Raw genomic sequence first — 24664 nt, 5'->3', positions numbered from 1 at the left:
GCAGCAGCGAATGTCAGCGTTACTGGTGACAGTAACAGCGCCCTTATACTATGGTGACAGACAGACACACACACACAGAAACACACACTCGTGCACACTCTCTCACACATACACTCCACATACACTCACTCTCTCACACATTCACACCCTGTCTTTCTCTCACACACACTCTCTCTCACACACACAACACTCTCTCTCTCACACACACACAACACTCTCTCTCACACACACACAACACTCTCTCTCACACACAAACACTCTCTCTCTCACACACACAACACTCTCTCTCACACACACAACACTCTCTCACACACACACACAACTCTATCTCACACACACAACACTCTCTCTCTCTCACACACACAACACTCTCTCTCACACACACACAACACTCTCTCTCACACACAAACACTCTCTCTCTCACACACACAACACTCTCTCTCACACACACAACACTCTCTCTCTCTCACACACACAACTCTATCTCACACACACAACTCTCTCTCACACACACAACACTCTGTCTCTCTCTCTCACACACACAACACTCTCTCACACACACAACACTCTCTCTCTCACACACACACAACACTCTCTCTCTCACACACACACAACACTCTCTCTCTCACACACACACAACACTCTCTCTCTCACACACACAACACTCTCTCTCTCATACACACAACACTCTCTCACACACACACAACACTCTCTCTCTCACACACACACACTTCCTAACTCACAGACCACAATCAGTAAGGATAGGCAGCAACACCTCCTCCACGATCATCCTCAATACCGCTGCCCCACAAGGCTGTGCTCTCAGCCCCCTACTATACTCCTTATACACCTATCACTGTGCGGCCAAATTCTCCTCCAACTCAATTTTCAAGTTTGTTGGCGACATCACAGTAGTAGGTCGGATCTCAAACAATGACAAGACTGAGCACAGGAATGAGATAGAGAATGTGGTGAACTGGTGCGGCAACAATAATCTCTCCCTCAATGTCAACAAAACGAAGGAGATTGTCATTGACTTCGGGAAGCATAAAGCAGAACATGCCCCTGTCTACATCAACAGGGATGAAGTAGAAAGGATGACAGCTTCAAGTTTTTAGGTGTCCAGATTACCAACAACCTGTCCTGGTCCCCCCCATGCCGACACGATAGTTAAGAAAGCCCCACCAACGCCTCTACTTTCTCAGAAGACAAAGGAAATTTAGTATGTCAGCTACGACTCTTACCAACTTTTACAGGTGCACCATAGAAAGCATTCTTTCTGGTTGTATCACAACTTGGTATGGTTCCTGCTTTGTCCAAGACTGCAAGGAACTACAAAAGTTTGTGAAGGTAGCCCAATCCATCACGCAAACAAGCCTCCCATCCATTGACTCTGTCTACACTTCCTGCTGCCTCAACAAAGCAGCCAGAATAATTAAGGATCCGATGCACCCCGGACATTCTCTCTTCCACCTTCTGTCGGGAAAAAGATACAAAAGTCCGAGGTCACGTACCAACCAACTCAAGAACAGCTTCTTCCCTGCTGCTGTCAGACTTTTGAATGGACTTTTCTTGCATTAAGTTGATCTTTCTCTACACCCTAGCTATGACTGTAACACTGCATTCTGCACTCTCTTGTTTCCTTCTCTATGAACAGTATGCGTTGTCTGTATAGCGCATAAGAAATAATACTTTTCACTGTAAGTTAATACACGTGACAATAATAAATCAAATCAAATATACACACACATTCACACACACACACTCTCTCACACACACACTCTCACTCACACATATACACATACACACGCACATACATTCTTTCTCACACACACACTCTCTCTTTCTCTCACTCACACACATTCTCTCTCACACTCACTCTCACACACACACACTCTCTCTCACACACATACTCTCTCTCTCACACACACACACTCTCTCACACACACACACTCTCACACACACACACTCTCCCTCTCACACACACTCTCTCTCTCACACACACACACACTGTCCCTCTCTCACACATACACACACTCTCTCTCACACACACACTCTCTCTCTCTCACACACACACAGACACTTTCTCTCTCTCTCTTTCATGCTCTCACCACAGACGCTTGCTCTCACACATGAGCTCTCTCACACATGATTCCACAGGTTCCAGGAACAAAGGGAGCCCTGCCTTCAGAATCAACAGAACTGAATTCTTGGTAAACAGTGAGCAAGCATAGTTACCAGTTCACTTGTCCTTGCCCTGTCTGAACTAATTTTCATCTCTGCATGACCCTCTATTCCGTGAGCATTCTCTCAATTCCCTCCCTACGTCCCCCTCCTCATCCCTCCTTTTCAGACCCTACCAACACCTGATATCTCGCTCTGTAACCCTGCCTGCCTTCTGGTCTACTTCCAGTATCTCACTTTTATTTGGCCAGTTTGGGAGCACTCCCACCCTACCAGCCAATGTCCCTACCTCCCACGTCACAGGGCAGTAACAAATTTGTGGCAGCGGTGTTGCCTCTTGGTCAGATGCTAAAGATCCCACGGCATTATTGGGGAACAGTGTTCCCCGTTCCAGCATTCCCTCCCATAACCACCAGAAAAGCTCACCATTCACACTGCATCCAAGTTGGGTTTGCCCAATTAAAGTTTGGACTCAAGGGTAATTCATGTGGAAATGCCCCACACATTTCAACATGTATTTCAACCCCTTTTGCAACCCATCTGTTGTCAGTGTAACATTAATCGCAGAGCGTGATAATGGCCTTGTTAAGAGAATTGCAGGTTAAACTTTGCACTATAAACAGAGGCAGCTGGAACACTTGGAGAGGAGTGCTTCTTATGGGTTAGTAGCATTGAGGAAAATAGTTAAGAAAGCCCACCAACACCTCCACTTTTTCAGGACACTAAGGAAATTTGGCATGTCTGCTACGACTCTCACCAACTTTTACAGATACACCATAGAAAGCATTCTTTCTGGTTATATCACGGCTTGGCATGGGCTCCTGCTCTGCCCAAGAGCACAAGGAACTACAAAGAGTTGTGAACAAAGCCCAGTCCATCACTCAAACCAGCCTGCCATCCACTGACTCTGTCTATACTTCCTGCTGTCTCAGCAAAGCAGCCGGCATAATCAAGGACCCCACACACCCCGGACATTCTTTCTTCCACCATCTTCCGTCTGGAAAAAGTTACAAAAGTCTAAGGTCACGTACCGATCAACTCAAGTGCAGCTTCTCCCCTGCTGCTGTCAGACTTTTGAATGGACCTACCTCCCATTAAGCTGATCTTTCTCTACAGCCTAACTGTGACAGTAACATTACATTCTGCACCCTCTCCTTTCCTTCTCTATGAATAGTATGCTCTGTCCATATAGTGCGCAAGAAACAATACTTTTCACTGGATACTATTACAAGCGATAATCAATCAAATCAAATCGAAACATCAGATCTTTCTGAGCAATACCATTGAGCCACTGTCTGGGAAAGTTAGCTGCATGACCTGTTAAGGAGGAGGGAATGAGGGTCGGAGGGGGTAAGAAACGAAAGAGGATCAATAACGCATCATTTTCATTTGTGATAAAACTAAATGTTGACAGGAAGCCTGCCTTTCACTGGAAAGGAGGAGACTGAGGGGAGACCTGGCCTACAAAATGATGAGAGGCGTAATCAGGGTGGATAGTCAGAGGCATTTCCCCAGGGTGTAAGTGTCAGTTACAAGCAGGCAGGGGTTCAAGGTGAGAGGGGGTAAGTTTAAGGGAGATGTGCGGGGGGAGTTTTTCACGCAGAGAGTGGTGGGTGTCTGAAACGCGCTGCCAGAGGAGGTGATGGAAGCAGTCACATTAGCAGCATTTAAAAGGTATCTGGATGGGGACATGGAAAGGGAGGGAATGGAAGGATACGGACCGAGTAAGGACAGAAGGTTTATTTTAGTTTAGTTAGAGCATCATGATCAGCACGGGCTTGGAGGGGCTGGAGTTCCCGTGCTGGACTGTTCTTTGTTCTTTGTTTCACACACAAGCACAAGGTGCTTATCCAGCCATGGAGTACAGCCAAAGACAAATGCCCAGCTGGAGGCAGCAAGTGATCCAGGCCACAGGACACTGACAGCACTGTCCACCATCAGAAATTTCCAACTGCATCACAGCCCGAGGTGGGACTGGGGAGGGGGTGATGGCTCAGGTTTGGGGTATATGGGGGAGAGCAAGCACGACCAATCTGAGCCCAACGACGCACATAGAGGTGTTTCCCTCCTGGAGCCAGACTGAAGAAAAACAAATCGAAAGAGCAAGAACATAAAGAGCGCTGTATAAAAGAAGGACTCCTGCGTTCCAGGTTAATCAGCTATGCTCACACAGAGAGCCAGTGTTCAGCTGCTGGCACCAGCTTCACATTCTGTTCCAGGATATTGTCTCGCCCAGAGAGCAGCTCAGCTCAGCTCAGCTCAGCTCCAGGGAGCTTTGGAGATTGTACATAAATAAATACAAGTCACAGGCACTGTGGTAGAATCAAACAGGCCGCTGGGACAGACAGACAGACAGAGTGTGGGAAAACGGGAATTAAAATCAAGGCCGATCTCGTCAGGGGCTGTGGCATTGAGACACACTGCAGCAACAGGGGAGAGGAAGACGGACTCCAGTCTGTTTCCAGCAAGTGCCTGTTCAACCTCCTTTCGACATCCTTGATCACCTCTGCTGGCACCACCTTTGTAAGAAAGGGTGCCCACTGCATTACCGCTTGTTGTGTGGAAACAGCTCTCCCTCACATCACCCCCTCCCACCCAGTGGCCTCAGTGTACCCCTGTTCCCTGCACCTTTCACTCATGGGATCGCTATTCCTTCTTCTCAGTGTCTTCAGTCGGAATTTTCCCCGTCCTGTCTGCCTTGGGAATCGGAGCGATAGGGCAGAACATTTGGCGGGAATTTCAGCTCTTGGGGGTGAGCGCAGCCGGAAAATCCCAACCCTCCAGTCCATTTAGTTTCTCTGAGCCTGCCAGAGAGCCCTGCTCCTTCAGCCTCGACTTTGTTAACCAGCCTTTCATGTAACAGTCTGTGAAACGCATTAACGCTTGATTTGATTTGATTTATTACTGTCACATGTATTAACACACAGTGAAAAGTATTGTTTCTTGCACACTATACAGACAAAGCATTACCATTCATAGAGAAATAAAGGAGAGATTACAAAATGTAGTGTTACAGTCATAACCAGGGTGTAGAGAAAGATCAACTTAATGTGAGGTAGGTCCGACGAAAGAAGATGGGATAGAAGATGTCCGGGGTGTGTGGGGTCCTTGATTACACTGGCTGCTTTTCCCAAGGCAGCGGGAAGTGTAGACAGAGTGTTAGGTGGAATTCTCTCATTTTGAAACTAAGTGTGGAGGTCCCACTGACCGAATGGAGGGGTCCCACGCCAGATTCTGTCCCTGGAATCTCACTAATGAGGTACAGGGGAGTTCCCCTCCAACTCTCTGGTGGGTCAGCAATAGATGCATTGGTCTGTCTTCAGTTGGCAGGTTCCAATCTCCCGGTGGCATATCTAAATAACACTCACACCGCTCTCACCAAACCCCTGTCTTCACCACTCCCCGCAGGATGTCAGCAACCCAGACGGAAAAGACCGGCAGACTCAAGATGTTTGTTACTCAATTCAACCACAACCGCACCGAGCCGATCACCGGCGAGGCACCCATGCCCCACTCAGACCCCTACCCATTGCCTCTGGAACCTTCCAGTGAACAACGTGGTCTCCCTTGTTTGTGACCTTTTAATGCAGGGGTCCAGCCTACCTCCCCTCAGGGGACTTCCCTCTGCCTTCCGTGTCTTCTCCATCCTGCCTGCCATCGTAGCCCTCATCCTTCTTTCCTTGCACCACCCTCCTGCCCACACTGTGTCTCTCTCACCCCTGTGTCTTTATCAGGCCAAACCTCTTCAAGCCCAGTCCTTGTTGTGTCAGCATGAATCCAGTAGCACTGTGCTGTAAAGACAGACACTGGTATGTGATGCTGGCGGATCAGGGAGAGAGGGGGTGGGAAGTCCCTGGCCCAAGGCACAGTCCCCAGCTACATACTGACCTTTGGCAGCCAGATATATACTCAGCTGCACACTGCTTACAAAATTCTAACAGGGTTAGACAGGGTAGACTCAGAAAGAATGTTCCCGATGGTGGGGGGAGTCCAGAACTAGGGGTCAGAGTTTGAGGATAAGGGCTAAACCTTTTAGAACTGAGGTGAAGAGAAATTTCTTCACCCACAGGGTGGTGAATGTGTAGAATTCACTCCCACAGAAAGCAGTTGAAGCCAAAACGTTACATGATTTCAAGAAGAAATTGGGTAGATGAAGGTAGAGCAGTTGATGTCATATACACGGATTTTAGTAAGGTGTTTGATAAGGTTCCCCATGGTAGGCTCATGAAAAAAGTAAGGAGGTATGGGATAGAAGGAAATTTGGCCGATTGGATAAGTAACTGGCTGTCTCATAGAAGACAGAGGGTGGTGATGGAAGGAAAATTTTCAGACTGGAGGCCAGTCACCAGCGGTGTACCACAGGGATCAGTGTTGGGTCCTCTGCTATTTGTGATTTTTATCAATGACTTGGAAGAGGGGGCTGAAGGGTGGGTTAGTAAATTTGCTGATGACACCAAGATTGGTGGAGTAGTGGATCAGGCGGCGGGCTCTTGCAGGCTGCAAATAGGCATTGATAGGATGCAGAGCCGGGCCAAAAAGTAGCAGATAGAGTTTAACCCTGATAAGTGTGAGGTGATTCATTTTGGTAGGACAAACTTGAATGCAGATTACAGGGTCAACGGCAGGGTTCTAAGGAATGTGGAGGAACAAAGAGATCTTGGGGTTCATATCCACAGGTCTCTGAAGGTTGCCACTCAAATGGATAGAGCCATGAAGAAGGCTTATAGCGTGTTAGCGTTTACTAACAGGGGGTTTGAGTTTAAGAGCCGTGGGGTTATGCTGCAACTATACCAGACGTTAGTGAGACCACATTTGGAATATTGTGTGCAGTTCTGGTCACTTTACTGCAAGAAGGACTTGGAAGCATTGGAGAGAGTGCAGAGGAGATTTACCAGGATGCTGCCTAGTTTGAAGGGTAGGTCTTATGAGGAAAGGTTGAGGGAGGTGGGGCTTTTCTCTTTAGAACGGAGGAGGACGAGAGGCGACTTAATAGAGGTTTGTAAGATGATGAGGGCGATGGACACAGTGGACGTGCAAAGACTATTTTCTTGGGTAGATGTATCTGTTACTAGGGGGCATAACTATAAGGTTCATGGTGGGAGATATAAGAGAGGTGTCCGAGGTAGATTCTTTACTCAGAGAGTGGTTGGGGTGTGGAATGCACTGTCTGCTGTGGAGTCGGACACTTTAGGAACTTTCAAGCGGTTATTGGATAGGCACATGGAGCACACCAGAATGATAGGGAGTGGGATAGACTGATCTTGGGTTCGGACATAGCTCGGCACAACATCAAGGGCTGATGGGTCTGTACTGTTCTATATAGCTCTTGGGCTAAAGGGATCGAGGGATATGGAAGGGAAGGTGGGGATCAGGATATTGAATTTGATGATCAGGAATGATCAAAATGAATAGTGAAACAGGTTTGTCAGGCCGAATGGCCTCCTCCTGCTTCCAGTTTCTATGCTTCCCTGTTTCTATGGCCCCTATAAGGACGGCGACGCCATAAATAAGTGTGTGACTTTGGGCAGCAAACGCACCATGAGATATATTTCTGAGTTCCTTTCTGCCTTGGCTAGGATTTACGCTCTGAAGAACAGTTGTCCTCTTGTTTAGACGGTCATATTTTCCCTGATGTTGGGAGAATGGCAGTGACTCTCAGGCTATCACAGCCCCTCGTTTACAGAGCTCCACACTGGGCTCAGAATTTAAACTAGACTGCAGCATCCCACAAAACACCCCCTCGCCTCTGCACTTATAAGTAACACTTTCTCTACCACCTCTCTGCACCCAATTTGTGTAACATTAACTCCCACAGACAGGAACACAATAAAGGCCACTTAATCTGTTTTAATTGTATCAATTCAGGAATTAATATTGACCAGAACACAAAGGCAAACTCCCACTCTAACTCTTCATCAAAACCGTACCAATCAATACCTTCAAATCATCAACTCAGAAATTCTGAGCACCCCCTCAGCACTGACCCTCCCACAGTGCGGCGCTCCCTCAGCACTGACCCTCCCACAGTGCGGCGCTCCCTCAGCACTGACCCTCCCACAGTGCGGCGTTCCCTCAGCACCGACCCTCCCACAGTGCAGCGCTCCCTCAGCACTGACCCTCCCACAGTGCGGCACTCCCTCAGCACTGACCCTCCCACAGTGCGGCGCTCCCTCAGCACTGACCCTCTCACAGTGCAGCGCTCCCTCGGCACTAACCCTCCCACAGTGCGGCGCTCCCTCAGCACTGACCCTCCCACAGTGTGGCGTTTCCTCAGCACTGACCCTCCCACAGTGCGGCGCTCCCTCAGCACCGACCCTCCCACAGTGCAGCGCTCCCTCAGCACCGACCCTCTCACAGTGCAGCGCTCCCTCGGCACTAACCCTCCCACAGTGCGGCGCTCCCTCAGCACTGACCCTCCCACAGTGCGGCGCTCCCTCAGCACCGACCCTCTCACAGTGCGGCGCTCCCTCAGCACCGACCCTCCCACAGTGCGGCGTTCCCTCAGCACCGACCTTCCCACAGTGCGGCGCTCCCTCAGCACTGACCCTCCCACAGTGCAGCGCTCCCTCAGCACTGACCCTCCCACGGTGCGGCGTTCCCTCAGCACCGACCCTCCCACAGTGTGGCGTTTCCTCAGCACTGACCTTCCCACAGTGCGGCGCTCCCTCAGCACTGACCCTCCCACAGTGCAGCGTTCCCTCAGCACTGACCATCCCACAGTGCGGTGCTCCCCCAGCATCGGCCGACCCTCCCACAGTGCGGTTCACTCTCAGCACGGTTCACTCTCAGCACTGATCCTCCAACACTGCGGTTCACTCTCAGCACTGACCCTCCGACACTGCGGTTCACTCTCAGCACTGACCCTCCCATAGTGCAGTTCTCTCTCAGCAATGCTGCCCACTAAATCATGGCGGGTGCGGGAGCTTCGTATCTCTTCAAAATCCTTCCCTCCAATCTCTGAGTTCAACTCTGTTCTGGGCAACACTCCTAAACCGATGGGACGTGCACAGTGGTGTATTGGAAGGCATGCAGGGAGAGTTTGCTCCCCGTGGCATTAACAAGCTGTGTCTTGGAATCTGCACCACCTTCCTCGCACAGGACAGGCCTTGAAGATGGCTGCTGTTTTTATTTCTCAATGCTCTGAGAAGGGATTTGAAAACTACAGCGTCATCCCTCTCTATGCGGCCTGACAGAGCAAGCAAATCTTGTCTGCATCCTTTTCTGATAAATATCTCCGTGTTTGTGACAGACTGCTTTCCAATGTGTGAACATTGGTGTCGTTTAGCAGTAGGTCCCATAAAGGAGACGAGAGAGGAACCTGTCATTGGTGGATTTGGCAGCTTCCTCACAGGGGGTTAATGCTGGAAACAACACCAGAAGAATTCCCTGTTTCTGCACCCAGCAGTGCCAGAGGACCACAAACATCCATCTGATCAGTGAGGCCTTCCGTTTAACTCCTGACTGTGTGAAAGTGTGCCCCACACACTCGCATACACATTCTCACACTCTCTCTCTCGCTCACACGGACACTCTCTCTCTCTCTCACTCTCTGCCTCTCACAGACACTCTCTCTCACACACTTGCACTCTCTCTCACACACACACACTCTCTCGCACACATGCACTCTCTCTCTCTCTCACACACACTCTCTCTCTCAGACACACAATTTCTTTCTCTCTCTCACACACACATGGAAGGTTGAGCATCAAAGTTGGAATGGGTAAAAAACGTTGCCTTCCGCACACCACACCTTGATGCGAGAATGGAGATATGGATGTAGACAGTAAGAGGAGGAAGGAAGGTCCTTGCTCTGTGTTCTGCTCTGCTTCTACAGAGTGACAACACTTCAACAAGAACATCATTGGCTGCCCGGTACTTTGAGTGGTTCCAGGGTGATGGTTGGGGGTTCTTTCCTGAGTGAGGTGAAGAGTTCTGTAGTTTACAGCTGTTGTGAAATGTGGGAGATGGTGCACACTGTCCATTGATAAGATAATAGGAACAGGAGGAGGCCATTCGGCCCCTTGAGCTCAGCCCACAATCAGTAAGGCCATGGCTGATTGAATTGTAGCCTTAACTCTTATCTTCCTGCTACCTAACACTATCAACCCCCACCCCACCCAATCACCCTCATCTCCCACCACCCCCTGCCCCTCTCACAGAGAGACAGAAACAGAGAGAAAGAAAAAGAAAATGAGAGAAAGAGAGAGAGAGAGAGGGAGACAGGAAGAGTGAGAGTCAGAAAGAGAGAGACAGAGAGAGAGAGAAACAAAGGGATAGAGATAGAGAAAGACAGAGAGAGAGACACACAGAGACAAACAAAGAGAGAGACAGAGAGAGAGAGACACACAGAGACAAACAAAGAGAGAGAGAGAGAAGAAGACAGAGGAAGAGACACAGGGAGAGAGAGACTGGAGTAGAGAGAAAGAAAGAAAACACAGATAAAAGAAATTCAAAGCTTCGTTTCAATGTTTCCCTGGTGAATATTACATCACAACGACCGCTCCCAAATCCTCAATCAGGAGGAGGAACATCTCCATTATATCAAACTCCCAAATAGGAAATAATCCACAATTGTACACAGTGGGGGTGGGGGTGGGAGAGTAAGCAAGAACTCTTACAATAACAGAGGCCAGTGTGCGAAAATATCACCTACCCACTATTACGCATTAGTGAAATCCGAGATTCAACACACTCGCTTCAAAGGCTGCTGGTCTTTAACCATTACGACAAATAGATTAGCAGTGGAACTCCGCTTGCTGTTTGGGATCATTCTCTGCGCAGAATGGCCAAGTGCCTACTCAGCGTGCCAGCAGTGCACTTCATCTGTATATAAAACCCTCTGGGAGAGAACTGAAGCACCGTGTGCAGTGATGAGACCACACTACTGCCACACGATCCTTACTGTGATCACCTCTAAATAAGAACCTACAGCAAACATCGACCGGGCTCCCACTGCCAGCACGAGAGAAGGTTCCAACTGACCAGCCTGGTGTGTGCTTGCAAACCTCCAGCCCTAACTATCATGTAACCTATCTAGATTATCACAAGCTGCTCTTCATGTCAGCAATGCTTCTACTAAATGGCCCACTTCCCCATCCACAAACCTATCTTACTTTTCTAATACATTCCCCAGCTCTGAGAGTCCCAGTTAATAATCGCAGAGGTACAACTGGCTGAATGGGCCTGCTTCAACGCATGAAAGCCAGCAGGACAAGGCCGGTCCCTGGTTCCAGCCCTGGTCTAGGGCCAGGGCGGCACGGTGGCACAGTGGTTTGCACTGCTGCCTCACAGCGCCAGGGGCCCGGGTTCGATCCCTGGGCTTGGGTCACAGTCTGTGTGGAGTTTGCACGTTCTCCTCATGTCTGCGTGGGTTTCCTCTGGGTACTCCAGTTTCCTCCCACAGTCCAAAGATGTGTGGGTTAGGTTGATTGGCCATGCTAAGAAATTGCCCCTTAATGTCCAGGGATGTGTAGGTTAGAGGGATTAACGGGTAAAATATGTAGGGATATGGAGGTAGGGCCTGGGTGAGATTGTCTTCGGTGCAGACTCGATGGGCCGAAGGGCCTTTCTGCACTGTAGGGATCTATGATTCTTCTATGATTGTGCTCTGGTTTCCTCCCACAGTCCTAAACAGGTGCTGGTTAGGATGCATTGGCCGTGCTAAATTCTCCCTCAGTGTACCCGAACAGGCGCTGGAGTGTGGTGATTGGGGGATTTTCATAATAACTTCATTGCAGTGTTAATGTAAGCATACTCGTGACACTAATAAATGAACTTTAAACTTTTCCCAGCTATCTGCTTCCCTTGTCCTTCTAGATGGTAGAGGTGGTGGGTTTGAAAGGTACTGCCTAAACTGCAGTGCATCTTGTAGATGGTACACATGGCTGTCACTGTGCATCGGTGGTGGAGGGAGTGAGTGTTTATGGTTAACGTGTCACTGAGCGGGGCTGCTTTGTCCTGGATAGTGCTGAGCTTCTCCTGACTTGTGCCTTGTAGATGGAGAACAGGCTTTGAGGAGTCAGGAGGTGAGTTACTCTCCACAGAATTCCCAGCCTCTGACCTGCTCTGGGAGCCACAGCATTTATATGGCTGGGTCCCAGTTCAGTTTCTGGTCAACGGTAACCCCCAGATGTTGATAGTGGGGGGATTCAGTGATGGTAACCCCCAGATGTTGATAGTGGGGGATTCAGTGATGGTAACCCCCAGGATGTTGACAGTGGGGGGGATTCAGTGATGGTAACCCCCAGGATGTTGACAGTGGGGGGGATTCAGTGATGGTAACCCCCAGGATGTTGATAGTGGGAGGATTCAGTGATGGTAACCCCCAGGATGTTGATAGTGGGAGGATTCAGTGATGGTAACCCCCCAGGATGTTGACAGTGGGGGGGATTCAGTGATGGTAACCCCCAGGATGTTGATAGTGGGAGGATTCAGTGATGGTAACCCCCCAGGATGTTGATAGTGGGGGGATTCAGTGATGGTAACCCCCCAGGATGTTGACAGTGGGAGGATTCAGTGATGGTAACCCCCCAGGATGTTGATAGTGGGGGGATTCAGTGATGGTAGCCCCCAGGATGATGATAGTGGGGGGGGATTCAGTGATGGTAACCCCCAGGATGATGATAGTGGGGGGGATTCAGTGATGGTAACGTCATTAATTGTCATGGGGGCAATGGTTTGATTCTCTGCTGCTGGAGACATCATTGCCTGCTGCTTGTGTGGTGGGAGTGTTACTTGATGGATATGTAGAATAGGTCTACACGTGTCCTGGGTTTATGTCTGGTTGACCAAAGGCACAGATAGCATGGGGCAGCGTTGAGATGTTAATGACACAAACGCACTTCAGCTAACTCCTGCTTCGTGGCTTAACTTTCTGCATGCATACATCTCGTGAAAAGGGCACTTCTGAGCGCAATCAAATAAAACAACTCAATGTCACCCTGTTGCTAAGTCTTCTGCACAGTCCAGAACATGAGACATGATTCAGTTGCACTGAAGCAACTAAACAGATTCAGGCTGGAGGCATCTTCAGAGACAAGCGACTCTTGTCATCCTGACACAACTCAGAATAACAATCTTAAATAAAACAAAAGCAGGCGGGACAAACATCTAACAAGTTCCCTTCATTATCTGCCGTTCTGCAGGAAACCCAACCACCAGGGGTTAATACAAACTGGCAGGTAATTCATAAACAGAGATTTCCACCCTTGGGAGCAAAAATAGCCCTGGCACAGGGATGAAACAAATTAAACAGAGGAAATCCTGTGGATGTCATCGACAAGAATTTCTCTGCTGTACCTGTCCGGGGAGTGTTTGATGGGGGGACAGTGTAGAGGGAGCTTTACTCTGTATCTAACCCCGTGCTGTACCTGTCCTGGGAGTGTTTGATGGGGGACAGTGTAGAGGGAGCTTTACTCTGTATCTAACCCCGTGCTGTACCTGTCCTGGGAGTGTTTGATGGGGGACAGTGTAGAGGGAGCTTTACTCTGTATCTAACCCCGTGCTGTTCCTGTCCTGGGAGTGTTTGATGGGGGGACAGTGTAGAGGGAGCTTTGCTCTGTATCTAACCCCGTGCTGTACCTGTCCTGGGAGTGTTTGATGGGGGGACAGTGTAGAGGGAGCTTCACTCTGTATCTAACCCCATGCTGTCCCTATCCTGGGAGTGTTTGATGGGGGGACAGTGTAGAGGGAGCTTTACTCTGTATCTAACCCTGTGCTGTACCTGTCCTGGGAGTGTTTGATGGGGGACAGTGTAGAGGGAGCTTTGCTCTGTATCTAACCCCGTGCTGTACCTGTCCTGGGAGTGTTTGATGGGGGACAGTGCAGAGGGAGCTTTACTCTGTATCTAACTCCGTGCTGTACCTGTCCTGGAAGTGTAAACTACACTGCCTTTGTTTGTGTCATTTGCAAATTTCCCAATCACGCTGCCCACAACGTTATGAATATGTGCAACAAACAGCAAGGGTTCCAGTGCTGGGAACCTACCGTACTGCACTTGAACCTGTGGCACTGCACTGGGCCCTGCGGTACAGCATTAGGCCCTGCAGTACTGCACTGGGCCCTCGGGTACTGCACTGGGCACTGCAGCACTGCACTGGGCCCTGTGGCACTACACTGGCCCCTGTGGCTCTGAACTGGAATCTATTTTCCATTCGCAAGAACATGCACTGGCCATGACCCTTTGTTACCTGTCACTGAGCCAATTTTAGATGCAACCTGCCACCTCCACCCGTATCCTGCAAGATCTCACTCTCTTAACGAGCCTGCCTTTTGTGATCCGAATAATGCACCCCCTGACCCCCTGAGTAACTGGCAGGCTGAAATCAATGAAGTAACTGGGTTCTATAAATATTCAGTGACAGGAAAACAAGGGAACATGCCTCCAGTATTTTACAAAGGACGATGTGAAAGCTGTGATTATCCTCCAGTAATTATATTTATTGAAATCGGCAGCACCGCGCTAAGGCACAATGGGAGAGCATTAATGTTGCATGAATCAGCCGTGAGTCACACTGAAAGCCTACTATTGTAAACACATCCGCACCTCCAGAAGAATATAATTTTACACCTGAATGCTGGGCCAGCACTCCAATCCAACAGAGATGCCGGCACATCTGGTGCTCCATTGGATTGCCGCACGCTGTGTGGAATTAGAAAATTGGCAGATATCTTCAACACGGCGTCATAGAGGCAGCCCAAAATCCAAAATAAAGCCTCAGCAATGTCAAGAGTTGCGGGTGAGCCAAGGAGATGGAGGGGAATGAAAATAGCAGGATGCGAGCTAATCTCCTCAACATCCTTCCACAGAGAGTCAGACAAGAGTTTCCACCGGAAAGAGAGAGAATCTGGTGAACTGGAGCAACGACAATAATCTCTGCCTCAATGTCAACAAAACGAAGAAGATTGTCATCGACTTCAGGAAGCGTAAAGGGGAACATGCCCCTGTCTACATCAATGGGGATGAAGTAGAAAGGATCGAGAACTTCAAGTTTTTAGGCATACAGATCACCAACAACCTGTCCTGGTCCCTCCACGCCGACACTATAGTTAACAAAGCTCAGCAATGCCTCTACTTTATCAGGAGATAAGGAAATTTGGCATGTCCGCTACGACTCTCATCAACTTTTACAGATGCAAACAAATGTATATTTTTTGGGTAAAACATTTAAAGGTTGTGGGGAGGCGAGATCAACAGCCCAACTATTCCCCTCCTCTTCCGATGCCTCATTCCCTCCTATTGGAGCCATTAGCACGGTCACAGCGAGAGCCTCATTGGTGAGATTGCTCTCCAGGCTAGTCCCCTCATTCCACTCACTGGAAATTCCAGCTCAACCAAAGCGTGCCTGTCCCTCGATTCTAACCGGCACTTAAAGCATTCTTTCTGGTTGTATCACAACCTGGTATGGCTCCTGCTCTGACCAAAAACATAAGAAACTACAAAGTGTTGTGAGCGAAACCCAATCCATCACGCAAACCAGCCTCCCACTCATTGACTCCGTCTACATTTCCCGCTGCCTCAGAAAAGCAGCCAGCAGAATTAAGGACCTCCACACACCCCACACATTCTCTCTTCCACCTTCTTCCATTGCAAAAAAGATAGAGAAGTCTGAGGTCACGTACCAACCGAATCAAGAGCAGCTTCTTCCCTGCTGCTGTCAGACTTTTGAATGGGCCTACCTCGCATTAAATTGATCTTTCTCTACACCCTAGATATGACTGTAACACTACATTCTGCACTCTCTCCTTTCCTTCTCTATGAATGGTATGCTTTGTCTGTATAGCAGCTAAAAAAACAATACTTTTCACTGTATCCCAATACACGTGACATAGAACATTGAACATAGAAAAACTACAGCACAAACAGGCCCTTCAGCCCACAAGTTGCACCAAACATACCTCTGCCTACTAGGTATACCTATAACCCTCAATCTTACTAAGTTCCATGTACTCATCCAGAAATCTCTTAAAAGACCCTATCGAATCCGCCTCCACCCACCACCGCCGGTAGCACATTCCACGGACCCACCACTTTCTGAGTGAAAAACTTACCCCTGACATCTCCTCTGTACCTACTCCCCAACACCCTAAACCTGTGTCCTCTTGGCAACCATTTCAGCCCTGGGAAAAAGCCTCTGAGAATCCACCTGATCAATACCTCTCAACATCTTATACACTTCTATCAGGTCCCCTCTCATCCTTCGCCTCTCCAAGGAGAAAAGACCGAGCTCTCTCAACCTATCCTCATAAGGCATGCCACCCAATCCAGGCAACACCCTTGTAAATCTCTGCACCCTTTCAATGGATGACAATAATAAATCAAATCAAATCAAACCAAATCAATATCTACATCTCCTCCAGAGAGTGAATACTGGTACAAAATACTGCAGATGATGGAGATTTGAAATGAAAACATAGAAAGTGCTGGTAAAACTTGGTCTATGGAGGGAAGAACAGAGTTAATGGCCCCGTTGTCAAGTTGTAGATCGGAACTGTCAACTCTGTTTCTCTTCCCGCAGCTGTCACCTAACCTGCTGAGCAGTTCACACGCTCTCAGTTTTTATTTCTGCTCAAGGCGAAGTTGGTTCTTTTTTTGAAGCAGTGATATTTTTTCTTGATGCCATGGTTGCAGTGATGTACTTTCCAGGATGGATCAGTGTTAGGAGAATAAGGTAGCTTAACCAAGCTGCTTAACAAATTTAGCAACGGCAAAATAGCTGGGAATGTGATTAGCATCGAATGTTACTGGTGTTTGAGGTGTGGTCCAATGAGATTAGACAGAAACTGTAGCCACTGGGGCGTAAGCAAGGTTAGAGAATCGGGAATTATTGAATTTTTGAAGTCATCTATTTGGCTTTCGCTATGGCCTACTCAAACCCTTGCCTGGGCTGTTAATGGATGCTGCCTGAGTAAACTGCTCCTGCCCACGGTGAGGCGTCTGAAGGTGTGGACTCGTAATGCCATCCATTTTGCTCACTGGTTTTCCATGCCGCAAACAAATGTACATTTTTGGGGTAAAAGATTTAAAGGTTGTGGGGAGGCTGGATCAACAGCCCAACTATTCCCCTTCTCATCTGGTACCTCATTCCCTCCTATTGGAGCCGTTAGCATGCTCACAGCGAGAGCCTCATTGGTGAGGTTGCTCTCCAGGCTAGTCCTCTCATTCCGCTCACTGGAAACTCTAGTTCAATCAAAGCTTGCCTGTCTCTCGATTCTAACCGACACTTAATCCCTGACACCCCTCATCCACTGTGCCTGCTGACCCAAATCCTCTCACTGTGTAACCTCCTCCAGCCCCTACACCCCCTCCCTATCTCTGTAACCTCCTACAACCCTCCAAGACCTTTGCGCTGCTCTAATTCCAACCTCTTTAGCATCCTGTCGTTCCCATCACTCTGCCATTGGCAGCTATGCCTTCGGCTACCTGCAAAGCCTTAAGCTCTGGAATTCCCTCCCTAAAACCCTCTGTCCCACTCCTCCTCCTCTATGGTGCTCCTTGGAAATAATCTCTTTCCCATCCTAACACTGCCTGATAAAGCTCAGTGTCAAGTGTTGGAGTTATTACTGCCTTGAGGGTGCTGTGTGAATGCAAATTAATGCAGCTCCGATGGAACAACCTCTCTCTCTATTTCACCCTAGTCTGCCATTAAGAGAAGCCACAGACAACAGTCTGAGGGTGAAGGGGACATTCCCTATTACAGTATTAACCAGAGTCCGACATGATCCAACATGATCTCTCTCTCTCACACACACACACACACACACACACACACAGTTCTGGTCACCTCACTATAAGAAGGATGTGGAAGCATTGGAGAGAGTGCAGAGGAGATTTACCAGGATGCTGCCTGGTTTGGAGGGTAGGTCTTACGAGGAAAGGTTGAGGGAGCTGGGGCTTTTCTCTTTAGAGCGGAGGAGGATGAGAGGCGACAACAGAGGTTTATAAGATGATGAGAGGATAGATAGAGTGGAGGTTCAGAGACTATTTTCTCGGGTGGATGTAGCTGTTACTAGGGGGCATAACTATAAGGTTCATGGTGGGAGATATAGGAGGGATGTCCGAGGTAGATTCTTTACTCAGAGAGTGGTTGGGGTGTGGAATGCACTGCCTGCTGTGATAGTGGAGTCGGACACTTTAGGAACTTCCAAGCGGTTATTGGACAGGCACATGGAGCACTCCAGAATGATGATAGGGAATGGGATAGCTTGATCTTGGTTTCGGACAAAGCTTGGCACAACATTGAGGGCCGAAGGGCCTGTACTGTGCTGTACTGTTCTATGTTCTATGAGAGCACTCATAGCTCGCACACTCTCTTACACACACACTCTCACACTCTCTCTTACATTCACACTCACACACACACACAAATTGGATTGAGGAAACGTAATTGCCTGGCTCAATAAAAGCCTTTTAAGCTAATCAGACTACTTGACTCCACAAATTGCAGCACCACCAAATCTCAAGGCTTTCAGTCTGTGCTCTCAGTCTGGAATCAAGTGATTCAGTTTTTCCCTTGGCTTTGAGAGAGTCGGTCACTCCCGTTTAACACTTTCTAACATCCGATTCTCCCGAGCAGTGAATGATGCAAGTCTCCTTCAGTCCCCCCATCACCCTCTCCCAAGCCCCACTACAACAACCACTCCATCAATGTATGCAGACACCATGGCCATGGATTTACAGCTCCGCTCTGCATCTCTCCCCCTCCCCCACTGCATCTCCCCCACCGCCACTGTATGTCTCCCCCCCCCCACTGCATGTTCCCCCTCCCCATTTTGTGTATCCACAACCCCACCCCCCATGAATGCCAACTCGCCCACACCTCAGCAGATGTAGCTGACCATTTAACTTGCTGTTTGCTTTGGCGCGGGTGTAATAAATAAATGGGTGGGAGTTGTGGGGAGGATGGGACGGTGGTAGTGGGGGGCAGGTGGAATCCGAGTCCACTTCTCAGACATGTCCGAGTGCAGGAGGGCCTGGAGAAGTGTGGGTTCAGATTAGCGTTTGATATTGCTTGCTATTTCACTTTCCTCTCAAAGCGGGGAAATAACACTATGCGTATGTGAAAGAATAAAGAACAGTGCAGCACAGGAACAGGCCCCTCCGAGCCTGTGCTGATCATGACGCCTAAACTAATCTAAAATAAACCTTCTGCCCTTACTCGGTCCATATTCCTCCATTCCCTCCCTTTCCATCTACCCATCCAGATGCCTCTTAAATGCTGCTAACATGCCTGCTTCCACCACCTCCTCTGGCAGCGTGTTCCAGGCAAAAATAATTTTTCCGTGCATTCCACTCCGCCCCCTGGCATGCCACCCCCATTCCTGTACCCCCCCTTTTTAAGAGGGGGTTTACAGCCTCCTTTCAAATGGTGGCTAGTCTGTGCAGTGGGTGGTCATCACAGCCCCCAGTATTCATGCCCTTGCCTCCGCTGTACCTTCCAGCCTGCAGATTTCCCAATCAGCTGCAGCTAGAGCTCAGTGGAATCAGGTTTATCTTCATTCATCCGTGGGACGTGTGCATCACTGGCTGGGCCAGCATTTATTGCCCATTCTTAGTTGCCCTTGGAGGGCAGTTGAGAGTCACCCACATGGCTGTGGCTCTGGAGTCACATGTAAGCCAGACTCTAATCATAAGATGATTAGAGGTTTAGATAGGGTGGATAGTGATAGCCTTTTTCCTCGGATGGAGAAAGCTAGCACGAGGGGGCATGGCTTTAAATTAAGGGGGGGTAGCTACAGGACGGATGTCAGGGGTAGGTTCTTTACTCAGCGGGTGGTGAGGGATTGGAATGCCCTGCCTGCTGCAGTTGTAAATGCGCCTAGTTTGGGGGCGTTTAAGAGATCTATGGATAGGTTTATGGACGAAAAGGGATTGGTATAGGCTAGTGGGTCATTGTTTTTGTAACTGGTCGGCGCAACATCGTGGGCCGAAGGGCCTGTTCTGCGCTGTAATGTTCTATGTTCTATGTTCTAGACCGGGTAAGGACAGCAGATTTACATCTCTGAAGGACATTAGCGAACCAGATGGATTTTTCCGACAATCCTTTAGCACAGATCACAATCAGTAAGGACAGGCAACAACAACACCTCCACGATCATCCTCAACACCGATGCTCCACAGTCTGTGTTCTCAGCCCCCTACTATACTCCTTATACACCTATGACTGTGTGGCCAAATTCTCCTCCAACTCCATTTTCAAGCTTGCTGACGACACCACTGTAGTGGATCAGATCTCAAACAATGACGAAACAGAGTAAAGGAATGAGATTGAAAATCTGGTGAACTGGTGCTGCAACAATAATCTCTCCCTCAATGTCAACAAAACGAAGGAGATTGTCATTGACTTTAGGAAGCATAAAGGAGAACATGTCTCTGTCTTCATCAATGAGGACGAAGTAGAAAGGGTCGAGAACTTCAAGTTTTTAAGTATCCAGGTCACCAACAACCTGTCCTGGTTCCCCCCATGCTGACACTATAGTTAAGAAAGCCCCACCAACGCCTCTACTTTCTCAGAAGACTAAGGAAATTTGGTATGTCAGCTTCGACTCTCATCAACTTTTACAGATGCACCATAGAAAGTATTCTTTCTGGTTGTATCATAGCTTGGTATCATACTATGACTGTAACACTACATTCTGCCCTCGCTCCTTTCCTTCTCTATGAATGGTAAGCTTTGTCTGTATAGCACGCAAGAAACAATACTTTTCACTGTATCCCAATACGTGTGACAATAATAAATCAAATCAAAATCAAAAACTGAAATCTGACCATCTGTCGTGGTGGGCTTTGAACTCGGGTCCCCAGAATATTACCCTGGCTCTCTGGATTACTGATTCAAGGACAACACCACTAGGTCACTGCCTCCTCCAAGGTAAGCACTGAAATCACGTCCCACTTGAACTATGGCAAATACCACTTTCACCAACCATTCCCTCCCCGCCAGCTCTCACAGCGGACAGCGAGCAGGGGATACTTTCGACTGGGGTGCAATGCCCACTGTGGTTGCATTACGCCCTCGCTGAAGTGGCAGGGTAAGAGGGGAAACACTCCAGCAGGACTGACTTGCATCACCCCACTAACATTCTCTCTCGGTATTCCCACCTCTCTTGCTGCCCCCAAAGATATTGTCCGTTATAACCTACATCAGTGCCTACCCCAGCTCAAGCTGACTGAAGGAGGACGAGATTGAATCTGTCTAGCGCGAGGTTTACAGGGCTCGTTAATGTCGAGAGCAAAGCAGAGTGTACACACAGCTTGGCAGCATCGAAGGATAAGAGACTATCAGAAATGTGTTGAGTCAGAGGAAGTACATTGCCTGTACCACTCGTATCCAAGTGATCCAGCAGCTGGGTCAATGTACTATCTTACGTGGCTCTTAACCATGGGTTGAATGTTGGCCTGGTGGCCGGTTTATCCTGGTCCTCCCAACAATGTTCCTATGGGGAGATGGACTTGAGACCATGGAGAGGTCAGCCATGATCTGATTGAATGGTGGAGCCAGGCTGGAAGGGCTGAATTTGCCCTAATTCCAATGTTCCTGTGGTCTCTACAGACTCTGGCATAACAAAACAAAGCCACTCTCAGGACATGGACACTACCAGCATGGCACCATTTATTGCCCACTCTTAGTCACCCTCCCTGAGAAGGCAATGGGCCAACCACACCAGCTCCAGCTGTCCATCGAGCCAAGGTTCTCCAGTGGTCTTATGAGGGAGGGAGATGCAAAATTCTGACATATGAATTAGGAGTAGGCCATTCTGCCCCTTCAGCCCTGTTGTACCATTCAATAAAGATCATGGCTGATCTGACTGGAACCACATCCAACTCAAGAACAGCTTCCCCAGATTCCCATCGACCCTGATAACCTTTCACCCCTTGTTAATCCAGAATCTATACACCTCTGCCTGGATAAATATTCCCAGACTTTGCTCCCACCGCTTTGTGAAGAAGAGAGTTCCGGAGACTCCGCACCCTCCGAGAGAAAACATTTCTCCTCATCTCCCTCTGAATTGGGCAACCCCTTATTTTTAAACAGTGACACCCGCCCCCCACCCCACCCCCCCGCACCCCCCCCACCCTCCCCCCTCCCACCCCCCCCTCCCCCCCACCCTCCCCTCCCCGCCACCCGGTTCTAGATTCTCCCACAAGAGGAAACATCCTCTCCACATCCGCCCTGTCCAGAAACCCCCTCAGGATCTTCAAGCCCAAAGCATCTGGGCGCAGCAACAAATGAAAGCTCAAGCTATATACATCTGATTCAGGTTGGTGAGAGAGACTCAGAGCTGGCTGTGTCCCCATGATACTTGCTGGCTTCTCCCTACAGAAGAAGGCCATTTGGCCCATCGATCCTGCACTGACCACAATCCTATCCAGGACCCATCCCCATAACCCCATGTATTTATCCTAGCTAGTCCCCCTGACACTAGGGTCAATTTAGCATGGCCAATCAACCTAACCAGCACGTCTTTGAATTGTGGGATGAAACTGGAGAACCCGGAGGAAACCCACACAGACAGGGGGAGAGCTCCACACAGTAACCCAAGGCTGGATTTGAACCTGGGTCCCTGTGCAGCAGCAGTGCTAACCACTGTGTCACCATGCTGCCCCGGTTCATGCTGGCAGAGGTTCTGGGTTTGGAAGGTGCTGCATCCTGTTGATGGACTGCCCTACGGCCACATGGCACGTAGAAAGTAGGCGGGTGAAGGTTCTGCTGTAGGCACATGCCCGGCCTCCCCATGCTCAGGTGGCCAGGGGTGGCACGGCTGAAGTCCAGCACAGGGAGGGAGGGAGAGAAAGGCAGCCGCCGGTGCTGTTTTATTGCTTCTGTGCATGGCAGCCGGGTTGTGAGTCTGTCAGCAGTCTGGGACTGGGAGGGAGACTCCGAGTCGTGCTGCCGAGTGGGAGTCGTGCCTGGACACACACTGTAGCTGGGCAAGGATCACTAAGCAGTGGCCATCTGAGCCATGAGTGCCAGTTCTGAGTGACTGGTGCGATGATGGGTCTAATTGCTGAGGGGGCTTCACACAGGCAAAACACAAACGATAATAGAATTACGGCATGAGTCAAACGAACAGAGAGTTTGCCAAATGGAAGTGCTCTGGAGCTGATTGCTAGATTCTGCAGTTTGCTAAATGATCTGGTTTCAAAGTGCATTAATGAGTACATCCAGGACCATTGTCTAATGAGCCATGCTGGAAACAGCAATCATGAGCCAGGCAGAAAGCTGATGAGGAAGCTGTTTCTGAGGGCAGGCACTCTCAAACATCCATGTTGTTACATAATTCAAAGCAGATAGACACTACTGTATCTGTGTCACTGTTACGCCCCCTCCCCCATTACCTTCAATTTAACACCATCTGACCTATCACTCACAGACTATCAATATAGGGCACTCACTCACCAGCACGCACTGGGTAGCACTCAGGAACCCAGAGGACAGTGGGCTCATTGACTGCAACACTGGACTGCCTTTCACCCACCTTTGGGGAGGGGATATTAAACCACCGACCACCCCCGCGCCAAGGCGGTCATGAAGACCATAAGGTATAGGAGCAAAATTAGGCTATTCAGCCCATCGAGCCTGCTCCATTCAATCATGGCTGATAGATTTCTCACTCCATTCTGCTGCCTTTTCTCCGTAACCATTGATCCCCTTACCGATCAAGAACTCTGTCTCTGTCTTAAACACACTCAGTAACCCGGCCTCCTCTGTGGCAACGAATTCCATAGATTCACCTCCCTCTGGCTGAAGAAAGTCCTCCTCATCTCAGTTCTTTACCCGGAGGCCGTGTCCTCCGGTTCTAGTCTTTCTCACGTCCACTCTATCTAGGCCTTTCAGTATTCTGTAAGTTTCAATGAGAGGAGATCTCATTGAGACGTATAAGATGATGAATGAGATGGATAGGATAGAGGTGGAAAGACTCTTCCCGCTCAAAAAAGACAATAGGACTAGGGGGCACAGCCTCAAGATAAAAGGGGGGCGGTTTAGAACGGAGTTGAGGAGGAACTTCTTCACTCAAAGGGTGGTGAATCTCTGGAATTCTCTGCCCGTTGAAGTGGTAGAGGCTGCCTCGCTAAATATTTTTAAGACGCGGGTTGATGGGTTTTTGATAGGAGAGGGGATTAAGGGTTATGGGGAGAGGGCGGGAAAGTGGAACTGAGCCACGACAGATCAGCCATGATCTTATTGAATGGCGGGGCAGGCTCGAAGGGCTGGATGGCCTACTCCTGCTCCTATTTCTTATGTTCTTATGTTCATCCTTCTAAACTGAAAGACCTCAGCGGTCACTGCAGGGAGAAAGGAGGGAAGCAGGATGAGGGCAGTTGAGAGTCAACCACATTGCTGAGGCTCTGGAGTCACATGTATCTGCTGCCCTTTTCCTTCTAGATCATAGAGGTGGCGTGTTTGGAAGGTGCTGTCTGAGGAACCTCAGTGAGTCGCTGCATCTTGTAGGTGGTACACACAGCTGCCACTGTGCATCA

The 24664-nt window shown here is 49.1% G+C and overlaps 1 protein-coding gene across 10 annotated transcripts in view; it reads right to left on the bottom strand.

Annotated features, from left to right (window-relative positions):
• LOC145338588 (cyclin-dependent kinase 17-like) overlaps positions 1–24664 on the bottom strand; it is a 93066-nt gene that overhangs the window by 43352 nt on the left and 25050 nt on the right. The window contains exon 1 of one of the 10 annotated variants that reach the window (XM_080182944.1): positions 10838–10959. The exons of the other annotated variants lie outside the window; for them this stretch is intronic. The gene's annotated coding sequence lies outside the window, so the exon portion shown is untranslated. Of the gene's footprint in view, positions 1–10837; positions 10960–24664 lie in introns of those variants that run through there. 10 annotated transcript variants of the gene reach the window in all.

This window comes from Carcharhinus amblyrhynchos, unplaced genomic scaffold (assembly GCF_965287045.1).
Source record: "Carcharhinus amblyrhynchos unplaced genomic scaffold, sCarAmb.v2.hapA chromosome_102, whole genome shotgun sequence".
Lineage (NCBI taxonomy): Eukaryota > Metazoa > Chordata > Chondrichthyes > Carcharhiniformes > Carcharhinidae > Carcharhinus > Carcharhinus amblyrhynchos.
The sequence above is the reverse complement of the archived record's forward strand: the minus strand, read 5'-3'. Positions and strand labels throughout refer to the sequence as shown.